We start from the raw sequence: 23,252 nt of genomic DNA, 5'->3' as shown, positions 1-23,252 counted from the left end.
CACTGGAAGGTTGTATGGCCTTGGCTAAGGTTGAACAAGCTATTCATAATTCTCAGAGAACTTGTGTTGATTATTCTCAACCAATACAACTTCTTATTTTATCTACTACAAATCTACCCACAGGAGTTCTTTGGCAGACACAGGGAGTACTAGAGTGGTTACATTTACCTCACTCCCCTGCTAGAGTCATCACTCCTTACCATAATATGGTAGCAAAATTAATAGCCATGGGATGTTTTTGCACTGTACAACTGCTAGGACTAGAACCATCCCTTATTATTGTCCCATTTACTAAGGAACAACAGGCTTGGTTATGGTGTACTGATACCATGTGGCAAAATGCATTAGCAAACATTACAGGACAGCTTGGAGAACATTTGCCTTCCTCTAAACTTCTTAATTTTGCTTCTAAACATGCTTTTATATTTCCTGACAATATCCAAAAGGATCCCATGCCTCAGGCTCTTGTGATTTTTACTGATGCTTCAAGTTCTGGAAATGCTCCTTACTCTTCCTCTCAAGGACAAAAGGTTGTACAAATAGATTTTTCCACTGCTCAGTGTGCTGAGCTTCAGGAAGCTACACTGGCTTATCAGGACTTTGCTCATGTTCCTTTTAATTTGTATACAGATAGTGCATATGTTTATGGTGTACTTAAGACTATTGAAACTGCTTATATGGGACCTGCTAATGATGAACAGCATTTTCATCTCTTCCATGAGTTAAGGGCTTTATTACAACAATGCCAAAATCCCTATTTTGTGGGCCATCTCTTGTCCACTCTGGCCTTCCTGGGCCATGGGCAGAGGGCAATTGCCTGGCAGATTCCTTGGTTTCTCCATTAATTTTACAGGTGAATAACTCATCACCAGTAAACCAGGCCATAAAAGGTCCTTCTCGGTTCCACCAAAACTCCAGAGCTCTTCGTAAATATTTTCCTATCACCTGAGAACAAGCTCATCAGATTGTTAAGTCATGTTCAAAATATGCTCCTCATTTGCCTGTGTCCAGAGAGGGAGTTAACCCTCATGGTATTCGTCCTCTATCATTATGGCAGAAGGATGTTACACACATTCCATCTTTAGGACAACAGCGTTATGTCCACGTTGTTATTGATACTTACTCTGGTTTTGTTTTTGCCTCTCCAAGATCAGGAGAAGCAACACGCCATGTCATAGATCACTGTTTGGATGCCTTTGCTGGAAGGGCAAGCTGTTCCATATTAAAACTGATAATGGTCCAGGCTACACATCTACTGCCTTCAAGGCTTTTTGTTCCTCCTACCAAATTCTTCATACCACAGGCATACCCTACAATCCACAAGGCCAAGATGTAATGGAACGAGCTCACCAAACTATAAAAATTCAATTACAAAGACAAGAAAGGGGAGACAGCTCCCCGGCCACTCAAATTAACAAAGCTCTTTTTACTTTAAATTTTTTTAATTGCTCTGATTCTGGCTTTACTCCAGCTGAAAAACATTGGGAACATTGCAATAAACAACATTTGCCACAGGTATTGTGAAAAGATGTAATGACTGGGGCCTGGCAAGGCCCTAGCTGGGTCTTTTTATGGAGATGAGGCCATGTTTATCATGAAGGTGCAGAAAGCCCAATTTGGATACCCTCATCATTTGTGAAGACACATGGAACCCATCAGCCATCAGATGCATAAGCTCTACCTGATGGAGGAGGAGAGGAGCCCAACAGGTGGAACTCAAAAATCGAAAGGCAACACCTCAGATTAAACATAGAAATGCATCAGAGCTTTTAAGAAATAGACCAGGGGAAGATGTTGGAGACCAGGCATGAACCGTGGACTAGCATATAATGGAGTTCTCACAGCCTCTGCATGTAGAACTTCTCAGCCTCTTCTACCATATTTTTTCCCAGTACCTGGTGCCTTGACCTTTGTTCTCACATCTTGAAGAATACAACCTGCTGTGTCCACATACCAGCCCACTGATGCAAAACTAGATAAAGCACCAGAACTGTTGGGAGACTCCCTGATGCCAGATTAATCACTACCTTAGATAAGGTGTCCTACGTGCCTTGATGATTCCAGAACTGATGTGTTGTAATTAAGTTTCATTAGCCTTAGGAAAATTAGCCCACCAAACCTCATGCCTTTCACCTTGCATCAAGAATTGTAAAAGCTTGATTTTTACCTGAGTCTTTTCCTTGTACTGACCTATTAAAAAAACACTCTGGCTGAGGTAGGAGCTCACATTTCCCATCGGGAACTTGTGGTTCTCCTGATGCCAATTTTTTATTCTGGGTTTTATGTCTGTATGCCTTTGTGTGTCTTATTTCTCATTCCCCATTGCTCTTAGTCAGGTTCATGCAGCATACCCACACAGGTCGCAGACAAGTGTATGACCCTAAACTCTTCCTCAGCAGACACACTGAAGTCATTTGCAGACCTCCAGGAAAAAATATATGGTTGACTGTGGAACTATTGGCTGGTAATAGGAAAGTGCAAATGGGAGCAAGTCAAAATAATCATCCCATAAATTTGAGAGAACCTGGTAAACAAATGCTTAGGTAAACAAATACTAATGGCTAGAGTGGCAAACAAAGATGCATGCATGATAAGAGACTTCATGGTATGCTGTGTGGAGTCTAAACAGACTACTTCAGAAGCTGATTCAGTTAGGTAAACGATGGCTTTTGAACCTTAATACTTCACTAATGTTTTCTTGATGGGATCGGTAGTTGGATGACAAATTAGTAAGGAAATATTTACCTGTGTTTACTCTTTAATACCATGCAAGAATTAGATATGAAGTGTAACCTTTTGCCAATGAAGAGAGACATTAAAAATTAATACAGCAGGGTTTAATGAGAAGGGAAGCCTGAGAACATTTCTTTCTTTCTAAGTGTGTGAAACGTGCCAGGCCTGATTTGCACATATTCTCTTCCATGCCTCGTAAGAATAAAGATGACCTCATGATGGTTATCTTTCTTTCTGCTCCTCATTCATTTCAGGATTTCCAGGAGAAAATCATGATCAGATATGACCTAAGGTTGTCTTTCCAGTGTTTCTTGCTTACATTTTTTCTTCTGTGTCCCCACAGCATAACTCTCATTATGTAGACTCTGGGAATGTGCCTATCACATTGTAGAGTCTCAAAAACAAGAACTTTTTCATTGTCGGGGCACTTAGAATATCATCAGTAAGACCCAAAGCATGCACTGCTTCATTTCCATAACCCGTTTAATAACAGTTTTTTCCCAAAAAGAAATGTATAGAGGACCGTTCATATATGTAAACTATGGACAGCCCGGTTGACTAGATCTGAATATCTATAAAACCATAATTTATGTAAACTGTATAAGTGCAGTCCTAGTAGATCCCAATGTCTAAGAACAACGGGGCATAACATTTTTGGAAATATTTTCTGATTTCCTCACTGAAATGAAGATAACATAGAATGTTCTTGGTACCTTAGTACCAAATGTTGAGCTCTGGAAGGCATCATGCTCTTAAAACGTATGACCCAAGCCTCTCCCGCAGCAGAGACACTGAGGTCACCTGGAGACCTCCAGGAAAAACTACAACGTTGACATTGGAAATATTGGCTGGGTGTAGGAAACTACAAAATGGGAGCCAAAGTAATCATCCTTACATAAAAATCTGGGCCCCATCATTCTTACTTTGTTCTTATTTTCAGCTGATTACAGATGAGACTGAGATTCCATCTCCATTTATAACATATGAACAGTTTGGGCACATATATATACAAATAGTGTTCAGAATATTGTTCTTTTACCTCAAATCCATGAGTACAGTTTATGTGGATTTCACCATCAATGCTACAGACAGTAGTTAAATAACCATGAAACTGAATAGCACTGGTGGATACCTCTTTCTAAAGGATGGTCTGATAAGCAATACCATTTGGCTCAGGCTTCATGATGGAACAAAAGAAAATAATAAGAAGCTTATGTTTAAATACTTATGTACCAATGGTTGCTTATTTTCTCTGTCATCCTGAGCTTCTTGCTCTTCCTCTGATGATAGTTCTGAATTCGTATCTGCAGATAAATACAGGTTTCATTAAAATAAACTACAAAGAATTAGATAAACTGATAGTCTTTGTAATAATGCAAAAACATCATATGCCTCAAGCTTGCAAGGATAAAATTTGTATTCCTACCAGGCACAGTGGTTCAGGCCAATAATGCCAGCAACTTTGGAGGCAGAAATTAATAGGATTGAGGTTTGAGGCCATCCCAGACCAAAACATCAGAGTGCCAACCCCTATCTCAACCAATTCCTGGACATGGTGGCACATAACTGTCATCCCTGCTGTAGTGGAAGTGTAAAAAGGGGGATCATGATTCAGGCTGTCATGGCCAAATATGTGAGAAACTAATGCAAAACTAACCAAAGTGAAAAAGGTCTGGTGGCTCACAAGGTAGAGAACCCACCAGCAAGTGCGAAGTACCGGTACCCAAAAGCAAATAATTGGATTTCTCTTTGCCCAACCAAGAATGTCAAGCTCAATCTTTATCTCTACATCTACTACCTTAGAACATACTTCAGATTATTCAAACCTACAGAGTTGCACTTGAATGGACTCCAACATGTTGCCACATTGGACACATTCAAATACACCAAAGATTCCTGCACAAACATAGCAATCTAACATAAAGGAACACATTCTGAGAAGTACAAGTAGGAACTAGGATAAGAAATGAAAAACTTCAAACTGGGTGCTACTCTACACCTTCTAGTAGAAACTTTTAAGTGATCTGCTAAGCATTGACTTCATCAAATTTCTGCATCTTGTTAGAACTTTTCCTCCTCTTCCTCTCTCTACCACCTTGGAAAGATGTACTTAGTTACATCAAGGGACAAAATGTGAACATAATTGTATAAACATACAAGTAGTCTGATTTGTCCAAAAATATGCACAAACTTTGATAAAAATATGCTGTATTCAGGCATTTGAATTACAAATTTTCTGTTCCTGGTTTTATCATTTTAGTCTTATTTATTTCCAATATTTTGGGCTTATCATTGCTTTTTTATTTGTTTCTAACTTCATTTCATTAATACCAGAACAAATACTCAATATTAATTCAGGATTTTTACAGTTTTGATTCTTGTTTTTTAACTTAGCACATGCCTATGTTTGGGAATAGTTCTCCATGCATTTCTCTTTATTTTTCTTACCTGTACTTTCTACAATACACATGTGCAGAAGTTCCAGTAAATTTTTATTTTTAATTTAAAAATCCTTGGGAAAAGCAAGATTATGTCTTTTGCACAGATAAAAACTTCTCACTTTGTAATAATTTTGAGTGTGTATCTGTGTATTCATATTTTCTGCCAATTTTTATCTTCTTCAGAAGTACACATAATCTTTTTATCTATGCATGTAGACTTTATTATGTATAAATTTTATTGCATGTATATGTCTTTACTGTATATTGCTTTATTATGTTTTTACAAATAATTATAAAATTACCATTTTATCTTAGCTGCATCCTTAGGAAAAAAGCAAATACACATGTCTACAACTGTGAAAATATTACTTTATTTTATAAAACATTTCTTTAAATGTGTGAAATTCCCCTGATACATATACCCATTTTTTCTCAATACATTTTTTTCAGCAAATGTAATGTGGATACTGAGTGTGAGGCACATATATTCTATTATCTCTCAGGACCCTTCCATCCTTCAAAAAGCTCATATTTCTTTGTCCATTAGAACAAGGTTAGAGATCTCAAATTGAAAGAATAAGACTCAATTTAATGGAAACTTTTCCACCCCCTTCAAACCAAAGCATTTATGAAGTTAGGAAATTATAAAAGATAAGCCTTAAGCGTTCCTTTAGTATTTATAACAGAAGCAAAGACTGATATTATCTACTGGGAATATTTGGTTTTCAAACATTCTGTAAATCTGAATATTTTGTAAAAAAAATCCATACTTATTTGAATCCTGAATTTCCTTTGGCTTAATTTTCTTGAAAACCAAGGCAGTATTGCTCTGTTCATACTTTTCTTGTTGCTGCTATACAATTCTCTTTACTCATAGTACTTTTTTTATGTTCAAGGTATATTTTTAAAATTTCTATTCATTTTATTCACATAATTTGGGTCATTTCTCCCCCCTGCCCCCTCTCCCACCCTCTTCCCGCCCCGCTTCCATGTAGAACCTGTTCTGCCCATATCTGTAATTTTGTTGAAGAGAAGACATAAGCATAATAAGGAAGACAACTCTCAAGACCTAAAATTTATTTAAATGTCAATGACATGACAAAGAATACCAAAGACCTGATGTATTTATTATAGTTCAATTAATGGGAGCCACCATGGATTATGTAATGACCCTTTATTTTATGTATTAAGGGAAAAAAGTTAGGGGCTGACAGAGTGGAGTGGCTCAGGTGGTAGAGCACTTGCCTAGCAAGCGTGAGGCCCTGAGTTCAAACCCCAGCACTGTCAAATAAAAAAGAATAGAAAAATAAAAAAAGTTTGAAGTGCTGCTAACTATAGTTGTAATACATCATGAATTACAAGTGGCATTCCAATATCAAAGATGTTAAAATAGGAGAAAAAGAGTATCATAAGCTAGGCTCAGTGCTGCGTGCCTGTAATCTCAGCTACTTGGAAGATGAGGTGGGAGGATCCTGAGTTTGAAGGTAGCCTAGGTAAAAAGGACACAATTTTTCAATAAAAAATCATAATTTATTCTTTGAAATTCATAATACTTAAAACAGCTAGAAAATAAGGATAGTTAATATCCTTATTTATTAATATTAAATTTAATATTTCACTTACTTGAAATATTGTGTTTTTAAAGTAGTAGTTATAGTAATTCTATCTAATGTGTACTGAGCTGTTATGTACAAGGAATTGCTTTAAATTCTTTGCAGTTTCTTACTGAAGTATCAAAGCTGTGTCCTGTGTGATTACTATTCTTTTAAGTTTTGCTACTTGGTTTTGAACTCAGAGTCTCATGCTTGCTATGCAATCTCCATGAGATTACTATTTTGATCCACATTTTATGGATGAGGAAATTGAGGCATAGACGGACTAAGAGATAGCAAGAAGGTAAGAGAGATTAGAGTAGGAATCAAACACTAGGTGAATTAAGTCCAAAGATTATGCTCTTCTATTTAAAAGGCTTCTTTGGGCTTGGTATGTAGCTCAATGTTAGAACACTTGTCTAGAATACAAGAGGTCATTTTTTCTATCCACAGCACCACATGCATGAACAAAATTTGATAAAATAGCTTAGTTTTCCTTTAATATTGTAACAACTGTTAATAAGTATTGACATTCCTTCAGAAATACATATATATATACAAACATATATATGTATATATATATATATATATATATATATATATATATATATAATCTTTAGAAGGTTGAGGAATTAAATGTCATTTAATGGTTACAATTGCATGAAAAATTGTATATTGTGGAATGGTAATTTACAATTTCATGAAATCTCCTTCATGTATACAGAACTGCTCTGCATTTTGCCTGTGCCTATGGGCATCTAGAAGTGGTGACTATCCTTGTGGGGAATAAGTGTGAGATTGACACCTATGACAGAGACAACTGCATATCTTTGCTTAAGGTAGATTGTAATTATTAATTTCAGAAGAATTGGATTTGATTTAAATACTAAGAAAAAACAATGACTTTATCTCATTGAATACAAGTTGCTGATGAAACCTGTGGAAAGTTTAACATGAGTTCAATGAAATGATAGTGGATTTCTTGGTACAATACCCTCAGGCTGTGCAGTGCGAGCAAGAGGAATGTGCAACATTTCTTCTAAAACATGGTGCTGATCTGAACATTAAGGACACCATTGGCTATACAGCTCTCCATTATGCTATCTGTAATGGGAACACATCAATGGCTAACAGACTGCTTGCATATGGTGCAGATATTGAAAAACAAACCCAGGTATGGATTACCCAACATTAATTTCAAAGCATTTAAAATACATGTTTTAACTGTGTCAAGTTTTGGGTTAATTTTTAATGCTTAGGAGCTCAAACATTTCCTGAATAAAAATATTAATTGTTGAACATGTCACTGTAAGTACTGATACATTGAATAAGTATGAGAGGGTTAGGTTTTCATCTATGCATTCATGACAAATATACATGAAAATACTGAATTTGTTAAGGGTAATTCCTTTTTTCAAGTATTTTTTCACCAAAGATTTTTTTCTAGCTTGTGTAAAACCACACAGAAAATGAAAATTGCCTTGGAAATGAACTTTTTTTGTAATAACTATCTTTTTATTGTGCTGGGTAGAGGTACATGGAAATAACCTTTTAAAAAATAAAACAAACTTTTTGGCAAAACATGGTTGATTTTCTTTTTTAAATTTTTTATTGTGCTGGTGGGAGTACATTACAGCATTTACAAAACTTCTTACAATAGTTCAAATATATCATACTTGAATTCACCCCAGAAACATTTTATGATAAATGGAAATGTGGATGCTGTTGTCAGCATTTGCGGTAATGCTAAAGAAGGAGAATGGAATGAGATATTAATTAGATAAATGCAGGCCAATTTGGAAATTAGGTAGTTGAGGGTATATAGTAAGATAAGTTTGTCATGGTTGCAAATGTCTGTACTCCAGCACCTGGGAGTCTGAAACAAGATTTTTGTGAATTCCAGGCCAGCTTGGTCTACATAGTGAATCATGGTTTCAACAAATAAACAGTAGATGTGCATCAGTGTCACAGGATTATCATCATAATTGAGAATAAAATTTTATATTGAGTTTTATAACAGTGAAGGTAAGAATCTTTCATCTTATAGTAGGAAAATCCCTCTGGATTATGTAGTAATAAGCCATACTCATCTCATTGAAGCCCATCTCATTTACTTTAGAGTCTATTTCCTTAGACACCTTGTTGGAGCAGCAGTCTGGTATTGTTAGCTAGAATCCTGACATCATACATAGAAGACAGTAAAGAAATCAAGCTTTCGCCATGACTTACAGGAAATAACTGTGTCACCAGAAAGCTCTCAAGACAGTATCCTTGAAACTCTAATTCAAACGCTAATGTTTGTCACAAAACATTGCAAAATAGAAATTAAATAAAATTAATTTCTTTAATATAGTGCATAGCTTTGCCATATTTCTCAAACAAATGATCACTGAATCATTCTGTTGGGGCACAATACATGTAGAAAAGTAAATATATATTCTTTAGAATACAGACCCTGATCTAGACATGGCAATTTAGCTCATTTATTCAATAACATACTAGAAATATTTACTATTTGGACTTGGGGCTGCTTAGATAAAGACAGTGCTGGCCATCAAAAGATTTTGGTTTAGATGGGAACAATCACAGATACAATTTTTTGTATCTTTGCATTGATAGAAGCACAGATTGGTGGAAGCAGTGAATGAAGTGAGTTTTGTAGAGAAATGGGGTTATTATGACAACTCTAGGCAGGAGAGGGTCATTTCAAAAAGAAGGATCAGCTAATGAAATACAGTGGGTGAGAAGGAAGAGACTGCTGATCATTGACTCTGTGTGTCTTATGTTTATAGGGTCTTTCATAAATTTTTCATTCAGTTGAGAAATATTTATGTGAAGTATAAATTGAGATTTTTTTGATTTACAGGATCACCTCATGCCACTTTTACTTGCTGTAAAGGAAAACAAATATTGTATGCCACTATTCCTCATATCCAAGGATGCAAGTATACAGGCATATGATGCTCATAAAAGGTATTGTCCTTTCACTTAAATAAAACACCTAAGTCCCATTCTACAGGTAACAATCAGTCAAGTCAGAAGTTTTTAATTGGTGAGAAGAAGATTAACTCATTGGGACACAGTGAAAATATCAACATAAACCATCAGTTAGTTAGAAAAGCAATTATTTGTTGTAAGCAGCACAAAGAAATGTATGTAATAGAGTTTATATTCCCTTAAGATGTTGACTTATGTTTGATATTTATAAATTAGCTTAATTTTTGGTTCACTGTAAAATTTGTAATTTTATAGTATTTTTACTTCTGCTTCTTATATATTTTTACTGAGAATGATTAGCATAAATAGGAATAGAGGAGTCTCTTGGATGATTCTGCTTTATATTGCTTTTCTTGAAGAATATTGAGGTTAGGTTATCCCTCAGTGACTATTCCTTGCTGTTAATGGATGCTGTCATGTTTTGTTCCTTTCTCCTACCGAATTTATGTTAATGTTGTAATTTTTATTTGGCATGGCAAAGGAAATGAAAATATATTTAATTGGTTAAACTTTAATGAAGATAAGTCCTGTGTGGGTAGTAAGGAGAAGGTCTTAGAGTCACACAAAATTGTTTTCAATTCCTATCCTTTCCATTTGCTAGGTGTGTGAACTTGACAACATGACTTATCACTGAATATGTTCCCTGGTGTGAAAAAGAGAATTAACACTCTTGAAGGGTGGTTGTGCAATTATTTATACAGCTTTTAGTTTAGTGCCTAGCATATGGTTGTCAGAATCATTAACTGAAACTACATTGGCTAATATTACCATTATCATTATTATAATTTTCACATTACAGTTATTGTTTTAATCAGGCAAACAGCTTCTACTTACTTGAACTTTAGTGACTACAAGTGACAATTTACTATATTGGAATAGGAAATAAATGGAGAATTCTTCATGTAAACCTTTCCCTACTTCAGATAAATGACTTCACCATAGTTATCGTTCATCCAAGGACATCAAATTTGAAATTCTAGTATGTGATACCACAGTGGACCAAAAGAATCCCTGTTTAATGTCTACTTTTAGGCTTGGAGATAATTTACAAAGGCAAACATTGTGTTCCCAATACACTTTAATCGGTTACTAAATGGCACATTCTACACTAACAGGCAAGATACTAAATTGGAACTATATCCAATTATCTGTATAAATGACTTTATGAAAGTACTCAAGGGTGACATTATCTCTGTTGCCCTGATGTATGCTGTAAGATGGGACTCAAGAGAGATAGTCCAGTTGCTTCTTCAGCACTGTATTGATGTCTGTTTTAAAGAGGAGCTTTTTGGATGGAGTGCACCTAGATATGTTTCTTAGGTCATCGTAAGGTATAAGTGTTTACATTAAAATATTAGTTGCCATAGCACTGAGGTTAAAAATAGTTACAACTATCACATATTATATATATCAGATTATATTTCATTTAGTTCAGGAAGTGTTGGAATGGTGGGAGTCAATTCACGTCATCAGTCAGAAGTGAAGCAAAAGGATAGACTCATTAGAAATAGCCACAATTGCAGAATTCTTTGTCTTGGGAGTTTTTTTTTTGGAGGTGCTGGGGACTGAATCCAGAGTTCACAAAGGACAGGCAAATATTCTACCACTGAGCTAAATTCTCAATCCTTATCACAGGTATTTTAGAAAAATCCTTAAGGATCCCAGGAGGTGCATAGGAGATAGCACCTAAGATTACCAGGTAGGCTCTCATAACCTTTTTATAATCAGTCTCATAAGGTCCATGTTTAAAGTGGCTGTCCATCACTCTCCATGGTGAGGGATCAGGAGAATTCTTGGCTCTCGTATAATGGGTCCAGCCTCGTTCTGCTGTTAAGAGAGGTGTCTCAGTTGTAAGTAAGACCTTACAGGGTCCTTCCCAGGTGGGCTTGAGTTTGCTCTCCTTCCATGTTTTTATCAGGACGTATTCTTCAGCTCTGTAAGAGTGAGCTGGGAATAGGAGTCTGGGCCAAAAGGCCTTGTAGCCTAAGAATAATTAAAGATGAGGAGATACCCAGTACATAGTTTCTAAGAAACTAGCCCATTGTCTCCATAGTGAGGAGATCTGAGGACATTCCTAAATAGGGTAATGCATATAACATCTTATATGGAAACAGGCCAATGTCTTTCCTAGGAGCCATTCTAATTCGAGGAGCGCAAAATTTGGCATTTTGTCCATGCCAAATAGGAAGTTTGGTCTCTAGTATTAGTTTGGGTATTTGTCTCTTTAGGGTTTGGTTCATTCTTTCTACCCTTTCAGAGGATTGAGGTTGCCAAGAAGTGTGATACTCCCTAGACATAACTAGGTCTTGAGTAAGATCTTTAATGATGTGTGGCCGTGAAATGGCTCCCATTGTCTGAGTCTAAATTTTCTATTAATCCTAATCTTGGAATTATGGATTCTAATAATCCCTTGGCTACATTATGGGCAGTGGCACTGGGCAATGGAATAGCCTCCACCCATTAGTCAAAGGATCTACTGTAACCAGGAGATATTTAAGTTGCCCTACCTTGGGCATTTCAGTATAATCAACCTGAACACATTGAAATATTCCTAATCCTGGACTCCTTCCTCTTAGGAGCTGTTTCTTGAAGCTTGCTTACTGACCTTTCTACAGGTCAGGCAACTCTTAGTTATTTGTTTAGCTATGGTGTATATTACTATACAGCCATATTTTCTTAAGATTACATCACACATAGCCTGAGGTCCCCAATGACTTCCTTTATGTAGATGAGACATTATTTCTCTCATTATTGGTTTGGTGAGCATTTCTCCACCATCAGGTAAAAATTCATTTTCCCTCAGGAGTTTTGGAGGCCCCTAGTTCTGATAATCACTTCTCCTCTTGAAGACAAAACTTTGGGGTAATGCAAGGGGGAGTATGACCAGGGGAAGATGGAAAATGGGTGCCTCGGACTGCAGGGCAGCCTCATCTGCCATTCTATTTCCTTGGGACTCTATATTATGCCCTTTTGGATGCCCTGATATATGAACCACTGCTATTTCTTCAGGTTTCATTAAGTTTTCTAGTATTTGAGTGAAAAGTTCCTTGTGAGCAATATCTTTTCCTTTACTGTTAATTAAACCTCATTCAGTCCAAATTTTTCCAAACGTGTACTACTCCAAATGCATATTTGGATTCTGAGTAGATAGTTCCTTCCCTTTTCTTTAAAAGTTTTAGGGCCTGATTAAGTGCAAATAATTCATAAGTTTAAGCTGACCAGTAACTAGGTCGTTGGCCTGATTCAATTACAGTTAAGTGAGTTCCATCTATCACTGGGTATCCATTGTGTCTCTTTCCTTCAATTACCTGGGAAGAACCAGCCACAAAGAACTTATCACTGGTCTTAAAGGGAGTCTTCTCATAAGTCTTGTCTCACCTTGGCCTGGTGTTCTATCAGTTCTAGACAGCATGTTCAATAGGACTTGAGGATTATCCTCCCACTAGGAACTTAGCTGGGTTTATGCAATCATTTGAGGTGAGTATCAGATCATCTCTCTCTAACAGAGTGGCCTCATATTTTAAAATCTTTGAGTCAGTTAACCATCTCCCTACCTTCTGGTTAAGGGTCATTCTCACTTGATGAGGTGTGCTTACAATCGGGGTTCCCCTACAGGTCAATTTTCTGCTCACAGCAGAGGCTGCAACTGATTGAATACATTCTGGCCACTCCCTTGAGACTCTATCTAAGATCTTGGAGAGGTAGGCAACTGGCTGTCTTTGTCCTCCATGGTCCTAGGCTATTCCCTTATCCACAGTTACAAATAGGTGAAATGGCTTTTCTAAAGAGGGTAGAGCTAGCATTGGAGCAGTGATAAGGGCCTGCTTTAGGGAGTCTAGGGACTATAATTTCTCTGATTTTCAAAGAAGAGGGTCAGGTGGCCCTTTGTCTTAAGGGCATATGAATCTATCCATAATCTACAGTACCCAATAAGGCCCAAGAGTTTCTTAGCTCCCTTTTGATAGTTGGAAGAAGGATACTAATTATTCCAGAAATCCACTCTCACTTTAGTCTCCATTTTCCTTCACTAGTAAGATGTCCCAAGTATTTAACTTCTTTCTCTACAAACTGTAGTTTGGACTTTGACACTTTCAGTCCCTGTTGACCCAGAAAATTAAGCAAGGTAGTAGTTGCCTCTGTTACTTTCTTTTTGTCCCCTGAGATTGACAAATAATCTACATATTGAAGTAACTTAATCCGTGTGTGGGGGGGTGGTTAAAATTCTTCAACACTTCTTCAAGGCTTCGTCCAAACAGGTTAGGGGGTTCTGAGAATCCCTGAGGCAGAACTGTCCATCGATGTTGTCGTTTTCTTGCCATTTAGGGTTCTACCCTTTCAAAGGCAAAGGAATCTCTACTCTCCTCAGCTAAGGGACAGGACCAAAAGGCATCATTTAATTCTACTACACTAAACCATTTATGATCATGTGGCATCTTGCTGAGGAGGGTATAAGGATTTGGGACCAACAGGTGTGTCCACTTTGCACAATTTGGTTGATGGCTCTTAGATAATGGACTAATCTATAAAAGCCATCAGGCTTCTTAACTGGGAAGATTGGGGTGTTGTAAGGGGATGTGCAGGACTCAAGAAGGCCTTCCCTGAGTAGACCCTCAATGATAGGTTGCAATCCCAGCCTTTCCTCTTGGGGAGTGGGTACTGTCTCCTCCTGACAGCTTCTCCTTTACTTTTTAGTTCAATGTGAATTGGAGGAACTTTTAGTCCTCCTCAGTTTCTGTCCCTAGTCCAGACCTCTGGAAGAATTTGTTGTTCTTCCTCAGAGACAACAGGTTGAGAGATATCTGAATCTGTTTTTGATATGCATTTAATCCTATCCCCAATTCTGACATTAAGTCTCAGCCCAAGAGATTGGTTCCTGCTTGAGGGACAAAGAGAAAGAAAGACTACTTTTATCTGTCTGTCTTTATTTCTCACAGGGGCTTTTCTGAATAGAGGGACATGGGAGCCCTCTCCTTTCAATCCAGAAACTAATAAGCTATCAGATGACAACTGCATACAAGGGGGATGGAATGCTAAAGATGAGAGAGCCGCTCCAGAATCAATTAAAAAGTTTATTTCATTTAGCTCAAATCCTACCTGTAGATTTGTCAAGGGTTCTTGGTAGGACTCCTTAAAATAAAATAGTCCATGACACACTTAGTCTTCATCAAATGACTCCTCCTTTTTCTAACTTAGGCATTCTCTCTTGAAATGCCGCTCCTTACCACATTTGTAACATTTATTTCTCCATTGGTTGTCCCTTGGGGTGTTGCCCTTTCTGGTGTCCTCCTTAGGGAGCTCGTCATCCCTGGGCCCATGGGCCACTGCATTTTGACTCATTTGCTCTATGGTGGACAGCATTATCCTGGCCTTTTGCTTTTGTTTTTCTTCATCTCTCCTTACATAAACCTTTGGGCTTCCCTTGATAGTCTTTCATATTTTTATCTTTCCAGTTTTAAAATTTTTGTAACTTTCTTTTGTTATGTCAGGCCTGTTATTTGTTAAAAAATGAAGTTTAAACATGCCATGACCTAGGGGCTCCCCCACATCTAGTCCTGAGTATTTTCGCATCTGCTCTTTTAATCTATTTGAGAATTCAGTGGGGCCTTCCTCTTTGCCTTGTTGAGCGTCAAAGGCCCTGACTGTGTTATGAGATCAGGAAACTGCTTCCTGGATTCCCTTTGTAGTTAAGTCTCTGAGAACTCTCATGTAACCCTGATGAACAGCATCATTGTTATGCCATTGGGGCTCCTGACTGGGAAACTTTACATCTATGAGGAGGACATCAGGACCCAGAGGAAGCTGCATTCCCAAGCCATCCTGGCTGCCCTTCTTATCATTCCTCTTTCTCCCCAGAGAACAAGATGCTTAAAATGGACAATAGTTCAATCCATGTAAATCTGTGGGGCAGGGAATTGGTCAAGTTGATCTGCCACCCATGTAGATCTTCTAGCAGAGACCTCAATTCTCTTTTTAAATTTCACACCTCCAAGTTAGTGAGAGAGGTGTTAACAAACCCAATTCCCCCACCCCCTAAGGGAACCTCTCAGAGAGGGTACAGGGTCTGGGATTGATTTTCACTGTGGGGGAAGGGAAGATTTTGGATATCCTGTTTACATTGCTCCAATTCCCTTCTCTAGAGAAGGAAGTGCCTGGTGATGGAGAGCCCTCATTTTCTATCTCTTTTCCCTCCCTCAGTGAATTTTCCTGTGGGCTCCCTGGCCTCCAGGTAGGAGAAGGTTCAGGGTCAGGGCACTTGGGTCCATAAGGGGAAGGAAGGCAATCAAGGGGCTCCCATTTGCTTTTTTTCTCCTCTGATTTAGGGTTTTTGGTCTTAGGCACTTTAAGCAGGAACAAAGTTGTATGTTCCCTCTGCCAGCAAAGGGCATAATCTATTTCTTCCCAGCTTACTGGGCTTTTATCAGTTACATATTCTGTGAGTACCTGGCAAACCCAGTCTTCATCAGAACCAAATTTTGGCCAGAAAACAGACAGTCTTATGATTGACTCCTGTGTCCAAATGAGAGAACAATATTTAATCATGTTTTTGTTTCTTTTTATCTTTTGTCCTAGGATCTTTCTGTGCAACATAGTAACATGAGACTGTGAGGACTATCAAGAGGAATAGAAGAAGATGAGTCTAGTTTCTAGTTTCTTGGGGGCCTTTCCTCAGGTTGACTTTTTATTTCCCATTCCAAAATCCTGGCTGTGTTATTCCCTGGAGACAATTCAATCCCCTGGATTCTTGGACCTGACGGAGTGCAGAACAGTGTTATTCTCATAGGTCTATGACCCCTGGGTTATTGTCCTGGCTCTTCCTGCCTCCCTGTGAGAGAGTGTAACACCCTGCTCTTGCCATGGGGCTTTTCAGAGCCTATGATGTGAATTTCCCCACCCTGAGATGTAGGGCATGGCCATGTAGCTTTGCTTTGGGATATGTGCAGCAGGACAGTGCACCAGTTCCAAGATGAACCCTTCAGAAATACCACATTTCTGACCACCTAGGAGAACAGGGCACTGGTACAGGAATGACACACACACACAAAAAACCAGTCACTGGTACCAGTTACAGGAACTGGTGAAAGCCAAAATAAATCTTTGGGTGAAACCCACTAACCTGCAACCAGTGACCCAACTGCCTGTAGGCAAGAAGATCAAGTGCTTGTCATTTTAAGCAACTGAGATCTGGGGGGATGCTTGTTACATAGCATTAGCTTAGTGGTGATCACTGATACATTCACCAAACTAGGTGTTCTTTGAGGGCCAAGCTCACTACTTACTTGCTTCCTATGCAGAAGTCACTGAGATTTGGTGGGAAAGTGGGCTTTGGCGTCATATGGACCAGGTTCAAATCCCGGTTCTGCCACTGAAATGCTGGGTGATCTTGGGCAAGTCACCTACACTTCCTATACCTCATTTCTTCCTCTGTAAATATTTAAGTTCCTATCACAGAAGTGACGGCAAGTGAAGCATAGATGTGCAGAGGCCTGGCTCAAGCCTGTGCACTAGTGGGCATTGCCATCACACATTGGTCCCCTCTCCTTGGTAGATGTTTGTGAGGGACTCCAGGACAGAGCCCCCTGTCACTCACTGCTGTGCCTCAGAACCTGCCAGAATGTTCTCACACAGCTGTTCCTGGTGTGGCAGAAGGCCTCCAGCAAGAGGGGCATGTCTGGGGGCTGGGATGTAGCTCGGTAGTACAGTGCTTGCCTAGCATGCGTGAGGCCCTGGGTTCGATCCCAGCACCAAAAAAAAAAAAAAAAGAAAAACTTCTCCCCAAGAGGGGCATGTCTGGGATAGAGGATCTGAAGGAGCCAGAGGGACACTTGGTAAGCTGCTCCTGGCAGCCCAGCCCCCAGAGGCCTGCAACCCACTCCATTGCCAAACTTCCCAACATGCTGTGCTCTGTGGGTGCCAGGCTCAAACAAGGCAGATTTGGGCCCATCCTAATTTCCCCCAGGTGTCCCCTGGTGCAAGCTTTTTTTCTCACTCCTTTGTTGGAGCAAGCTTTCTCTCAGGCCTGGTTACTACCAAGCCTAACTGGGCTAACTGGGGGTGACTGGAGATTCAGAAAAGACACAGGATAGACAGACAGAAAGTAGGATCAGGTGTGTTGGGCACTTAGGTGGAGATGCACAACACTCATTGCTTCTTTTCTCTATTATTCTCTTCATTTTATTCTTCTTTTCTCTATCTTTATTTTTTAAGGCTTTACTCCTTTGAAGTTCTTTAAAACCTTGCTTCTAAAGTCTTTCCTTTAAACTTTGCTTCTAAAGTCTTTTCTTAAAACCTTGCTTTTAAACTCTTTTCTGTTCTTTAAAGTCTCTTTCCTTAGCCTTGCACTGTCCCATGTTCTCTCTTTAGCTTTCTTAAAGCCTCTGTGCTCAGACTTGCACTGTCTCATGTTCTCTTTAGCTTTTCTTTAACATTATCTTTTCTAAAGCTTATGTTAAAGTTCTTGGTGCTGACTTTCTATCAAACCCTGTTTAACAATTCCCCTTTAGCAATTCTCCTTCAACAGTCCTTTTCCCTTCCAAAGCCTCCCACATCAAAAAGCCTCCCTTCATCCAAAAGTCAAAAGCCCAAAACCCAAAAGCCTCAAAAGCAAAAGCCCCCAAGCAGAAAGCCCCCAAAGCAAAATGTCTCGCATCCTCCTCCAGTGAGTCTTTTATACCCAGTGGTAAACAGGGTGGAGCAGCAGTTCTCCAGGAGAAGCATGACATTGTAACAGGAGAAACCTGCCTTCCTGCTTCTCTGAATGTAAACAACTTAGGAGAAGCAGCTGTTCTGCATCTCCCTCTTCCATGACTGGGACTGTGCCAATCTCAGCCTACAGGTAAACATTTTAGGAAAAACTGTTGAGCTGCATCTCGCCTTGCTTATATCCAGTTCTCAAAGTCGTCTCATAATCCACTCTCCACAGTCTCCCTTTAAAAGCCAAGGGTGGAGAAGTCAGGAGAAGCCAGCACCTGTCTAAGCAAAGGACAGGATAATCCTGCTGTGCTGGCAGAAAGTCCCCAGGCAGATGGTCACACACATAATAGCCTTCCTGCTCAGATCATTCTGGCCCACCCACCATGGGCCTGACCCTGGAAGAGAGCATGCAGGCAGCAAGGACCTCCAAATTCCAGCTCTGACTCTGCCACTCCTGCTGTGTGACCTGAGCATCTCCCTTAACTTCTCTGTGTCTCCATTTCCTGGCATCTGTGATAAGTAGCATTTAGGCAGTCTCCACAGTTTGGATCATAGACTCACCTAAGAACCAGGTGGAAGCAATGGACAGTGTCCTGAGAACCACGAGTTAATTTCAACAGCCTAGGACCGGGGAGCCAACTACCACAAAGTTGCCATCAAGTTGGTTCAGAAAACCATGTGCTTGCTTGGCATGATGGGTCTGGAGGTCCAGAGGCCCACTTGAACCTTCCTGATGACTCTCTCCCAAGACAGCCTCATATAGCCAGGAAGAAAAATCCCAGAGGACTGGCCTCCATGTGGCCCTTGGGACACCAGGTGCCTGTGTTCCTCCATCTGTGCTCATGTTTCATTTCTTTGTTGCCATGGTTTTCCTGAGCCTGTCACAGACAGCAGGCCCAGAAACAGCAAGTCAGATAATTGGCCAAACTGTGGCTGGAGGGTCCTTCAGAGGTGACGGACACATGTGCACACATGCACTTCAACCCTGGGCCTGGGCCAACACTGGCAGTTCCCTGTCCCATGTCTAGACCATCACCACTACCTTCACATCCTCCTCTGCCCTTCACCCTCTGAGCTTATTGGGCCATTTCCTACCAAGCCTTGGGTGCCCACCAAGACCAGAAATGGTCACACTGGGCAGCTGGGAGTCACAGGACCAATGACCCTGTCATGCCCTAGCTGTGACCCTGGGGTTGTTGACAGGAGGATGTAACCACTATTATGTGCTGTCATTGGTCTGTCACATTCCACGCAGCCTTCGACATGCACCATGTGTCTATTTGCACAAGAATAAGAAAAGTGACTTCTGGGAGACCACTATGACTAAAGATTCTAGAATGAGCTTTTGGGCCTTGTGAACCTGCCCAGACCCACCCACTTCCATGAGTCTTAAGCATCATCCTTTCCTATGCAGACTCTTACATTTTCATGCCTGAATCTAGCTGGGGGTCCATATTTGAGGACACCCAACTGATCATCCCAGGACCCAACCAAGCAATAGTTTTGTGGTGATGTTTGGGATGCACCCCTGTCTCTTCCACAGGTGATCTCCATCCTACTCCCTCTGCAACACCACATCCTTAGATGAGGTACTACAGATGAAGGTGATAGTGCAGGTGGACAGGCACAGGATCTGTCAGGGCCTGGTCTTCGAGTGTGTGGAAGACTCCAGCACAGTGCCATTGAGGCAGAGTGGAGTATTGTCAGTGGGAAAATGCTCTTCTCCATCTGGGTGTTCACCTGGACCTCATGCAGAACCCTCAGATTGTGCCCTGCATGGAAGGAAGGAAAACATCAACATCTGTGAGGGTTTGAATATTACTGTCATGACCTGCTAAGTTCCAGCCCTTGCCCTGGTACCCACCCATCAGTTAAACCTCACCAAGAGGCCTGAGCAGTTTGGCTTCATCCTGGACAATGCCCAATTCCTGCTAATCTTCAACAAGACCAACTTTACCTACTATCTCAGCCCTGTGTTTGAGGCCTTTGGTCTCAGGAATCCTGTTGTGAAGCCCAGCACCTCCACTATCCCAACAGGCACCTGATACCACCCATGACTGGGGATAATGTGAAGCTGAACTACACTGTGCTTCTTTGGGAGAAGCCATGCACCATGACTGTGTCAAATGTGCAACTGTTCTGTGAGACACCTCCAACCTCACTGGCAGGCACAAAGTGATGGCTCATATCTGTGGCCTAGTATACTCCCCAGGTATAAGATGCACTGCCCCAAACAGCTCACTGTCTGTCTACCATCATCAACATCATACCACTGGTAGTTCCATCAACATCTTCATTGTGGCTGTGCTCATGGTCTACATATGCAAGTCCCACAAAAATAACCTCATGCTGAAGCAGCTGCAGGTGCACATGGACAACCTGGAGTCCTGCATGTCCCTGGAAGGCAAGGAAGCATTCACCAAGTTGCAGAAGGGAATCCATGAATTGACAGGTGAGCTGGTTGGAGCTGAGATTCCCTTCCTGGACTATAAAATCTGCAACATAGAGGTGCCATTCCCCAGAATTGGAGATCACTCTGTGTCTGAGTGTTCAAAGTCCTGAGATACTCACAGACATGTGTGAAGAAAGGCCTGAAGCTCATCAACACCAATGTGTTACTGCTGTCCTTCTCCCACATGCTCACATACCAACAGAGCTTCAAACTTCTGCATATGCAACTATGACCACATGGCTTCACTCATCACAACAGTGCTAAGGCGCAAGCTGGAGTATAACACTGATGTGCTCAAGTATTCCTGGCCAACCTCATCAACAAGAACCACCTCCAGCTGCTGCACAGGCCAGTCAGTGGCTGAGAAGATGCTGACCCATTGGTTCACTTTTTTCCTCTACAATTTCCTCAAGGATGGTGCCAAGAAGTACCTTTTCTCCTTGTTGTGTCATGAAACAGCAGATGGAAAGGGCACTATCAACACCATCTAATCCCTGAGCAAGGATAAGTTCACCTGACAGCAGATAGAGTACAAGACCTGGCCCTGAGCTGTGTCACCACAAGACAATGCCAACATCTCTGAGATCCCAGTGAAGATCTGTGACTTCTCTTTCAGTTAAAAGAAAAGATCCTAGATGCCATCTTTTAGAATGTGCCCTGGCTGTATGGGATAGTAGAAAATAGAAATAGAAGGTGTGGGAGCTTAGTGAATGGAAGACAAATTGTCTGCTAAGAGGGAAATGGGATTAACTGAAATACAGTAAGAGGGTCAGTTAGTACGGTATAACTCTGTCATGCTTAGCACATTCTTCTATAAAAAAAGAGTCACGTGTCATAGCCTTTAGAGTTAACTGGGGCAAATCTACAGGGAATAAAATTTATAAAGCTAGAGCAACAAACCAATAGGGAACATAGCAGCTAGATACTACGTATCACTAGGTCACAATACTCTGCCTCATGCAATTATAATTCTTTCAGCAAATAAACCCTTGACTTATTGATCAGAAAATAATCTCTGTTCTTTGAATAAAAACCTATGACCTAAAAAAAAAAGAAAGAAATAGAATGTGCCCTGGCTCCCACCAGCCCAAGGATAAAGCCATGCACCTGAAATGATGACTAGGAAGTAGGGCACAGATGATCCTACAAGATTGAAGACATCACCACAGAGAATGAGAATGATTGGAAGAGACTGAACACCTTGGCCCCTGCCAGGTGCCACATGGCAGTGGGGCAGCTTTTGTAACAAGCAGATAATGGCCTATATCACAGTGAGCAACTACACTGTAGGTCCTCAGAAAGCAAATATGAAACCTAATTCTGTACATAGATAGCCTCAACAACTTTCACTCCTAAACACCCACGATCACCCACTGCCTTGACAGTCAAACCATAGTATCTAGTGAACAATCATGATATAGGAACCAGGAGCAGACCGACTAGGGGAACAAAAATACTGTGTGAGCTCTATCTGAAAAGATTACTGTCCAGAAAGGGCACACTGCAAACATTTGTAGATAACCTCCTTATGACTGTCTTCAGCACAGCTCTCTCAGGCTCTAACCTGATAATATAAAGTGTTTGACTTACTGGATGTGCAGGCTGATAAGTATGGCATTCATGCTGTGCATGGTCAGCACACCTGGAAGAGCAACAACGCCTCCACAGTTTTGGATGAACACAGTCAAGAAATGACACTTTGTGGTTGACATCCATAAGAACAGAATTATGGACACCTGCTTTCCCATGAGGGTTCAGACCTTTATGGACTCCTCCTCCACGTCAGAGTAGTGTCTGGGAAAAGACTCACCCTCTAATAAGCTTCTCTATACCATGGACATTCCCACGTGTAAGAACTGGATTGATATTACACAGATATTGGAGAGATGTTGGCAATCTGTGACCAGGACATGAATGCCTACCTGGCTGAGCAATCTCAGATGCACATGAATGAGTTCAACACTGTGAGCAAGCTATTGGAAATGTCCTATGTGGGCAAGTACAGTAAGGAGAGCCTTGGATCCCTGGACCATAATGGTCAGTGTGTAGAACAGAAGCTGTTCTGCAAACTAGAAAAACTCATATCCCTCATGGGCTTAGACATCTGAAAACCATCCTTCTGGGGCTTCCCTCTAGGGAGGGACACACCACTCTTGCTTCAGTGTAGATTGTCACTGTTACCACATGATGGGTATTAGCAACTTCCCTTAAGCGGCACTGTCTCTCTCTTCCCTATCTCTGCCTCTTCTTACTCTCTTTCCTTCCTGGATCGTTCAGTTCCTGTGCCAGTGCAATTGGATCAAGCCACTGACCCTCTGTCCAGGAGTGGCCAGGCTCACAGCCTGG

General features: G+C 40.4%; 1 pseudogene; it reads left to right on the top strand.

Annotated features, from left to right (window-relative positions):
* Positions 1–7,733: 7,733 nt before the first annotated feature.
* Positions 7,734–23,014, top strand: LOC109680516 (plexin-A4-like; annotated as a pseudogene).
* Positions 23,015–23,252: the final 238 nt, after the last annotated feature.

Source organism: Castor canadensis, chromosome 10 (assembly GCF_047511655.1).
Source record: "Castor canadensis chromosome 10, mCasCan1.hap1v2, whole genome shotgun sequence".
NCBI classification, from domain to species: Eukaryota; Metazoa; Chordata; class Mammalia; order Rodentia; family Castoridae; genus Castor; species Castor canadensis.
This window is presented reverse-complemented; position numbering and strand designations above follow the sequence as displayed.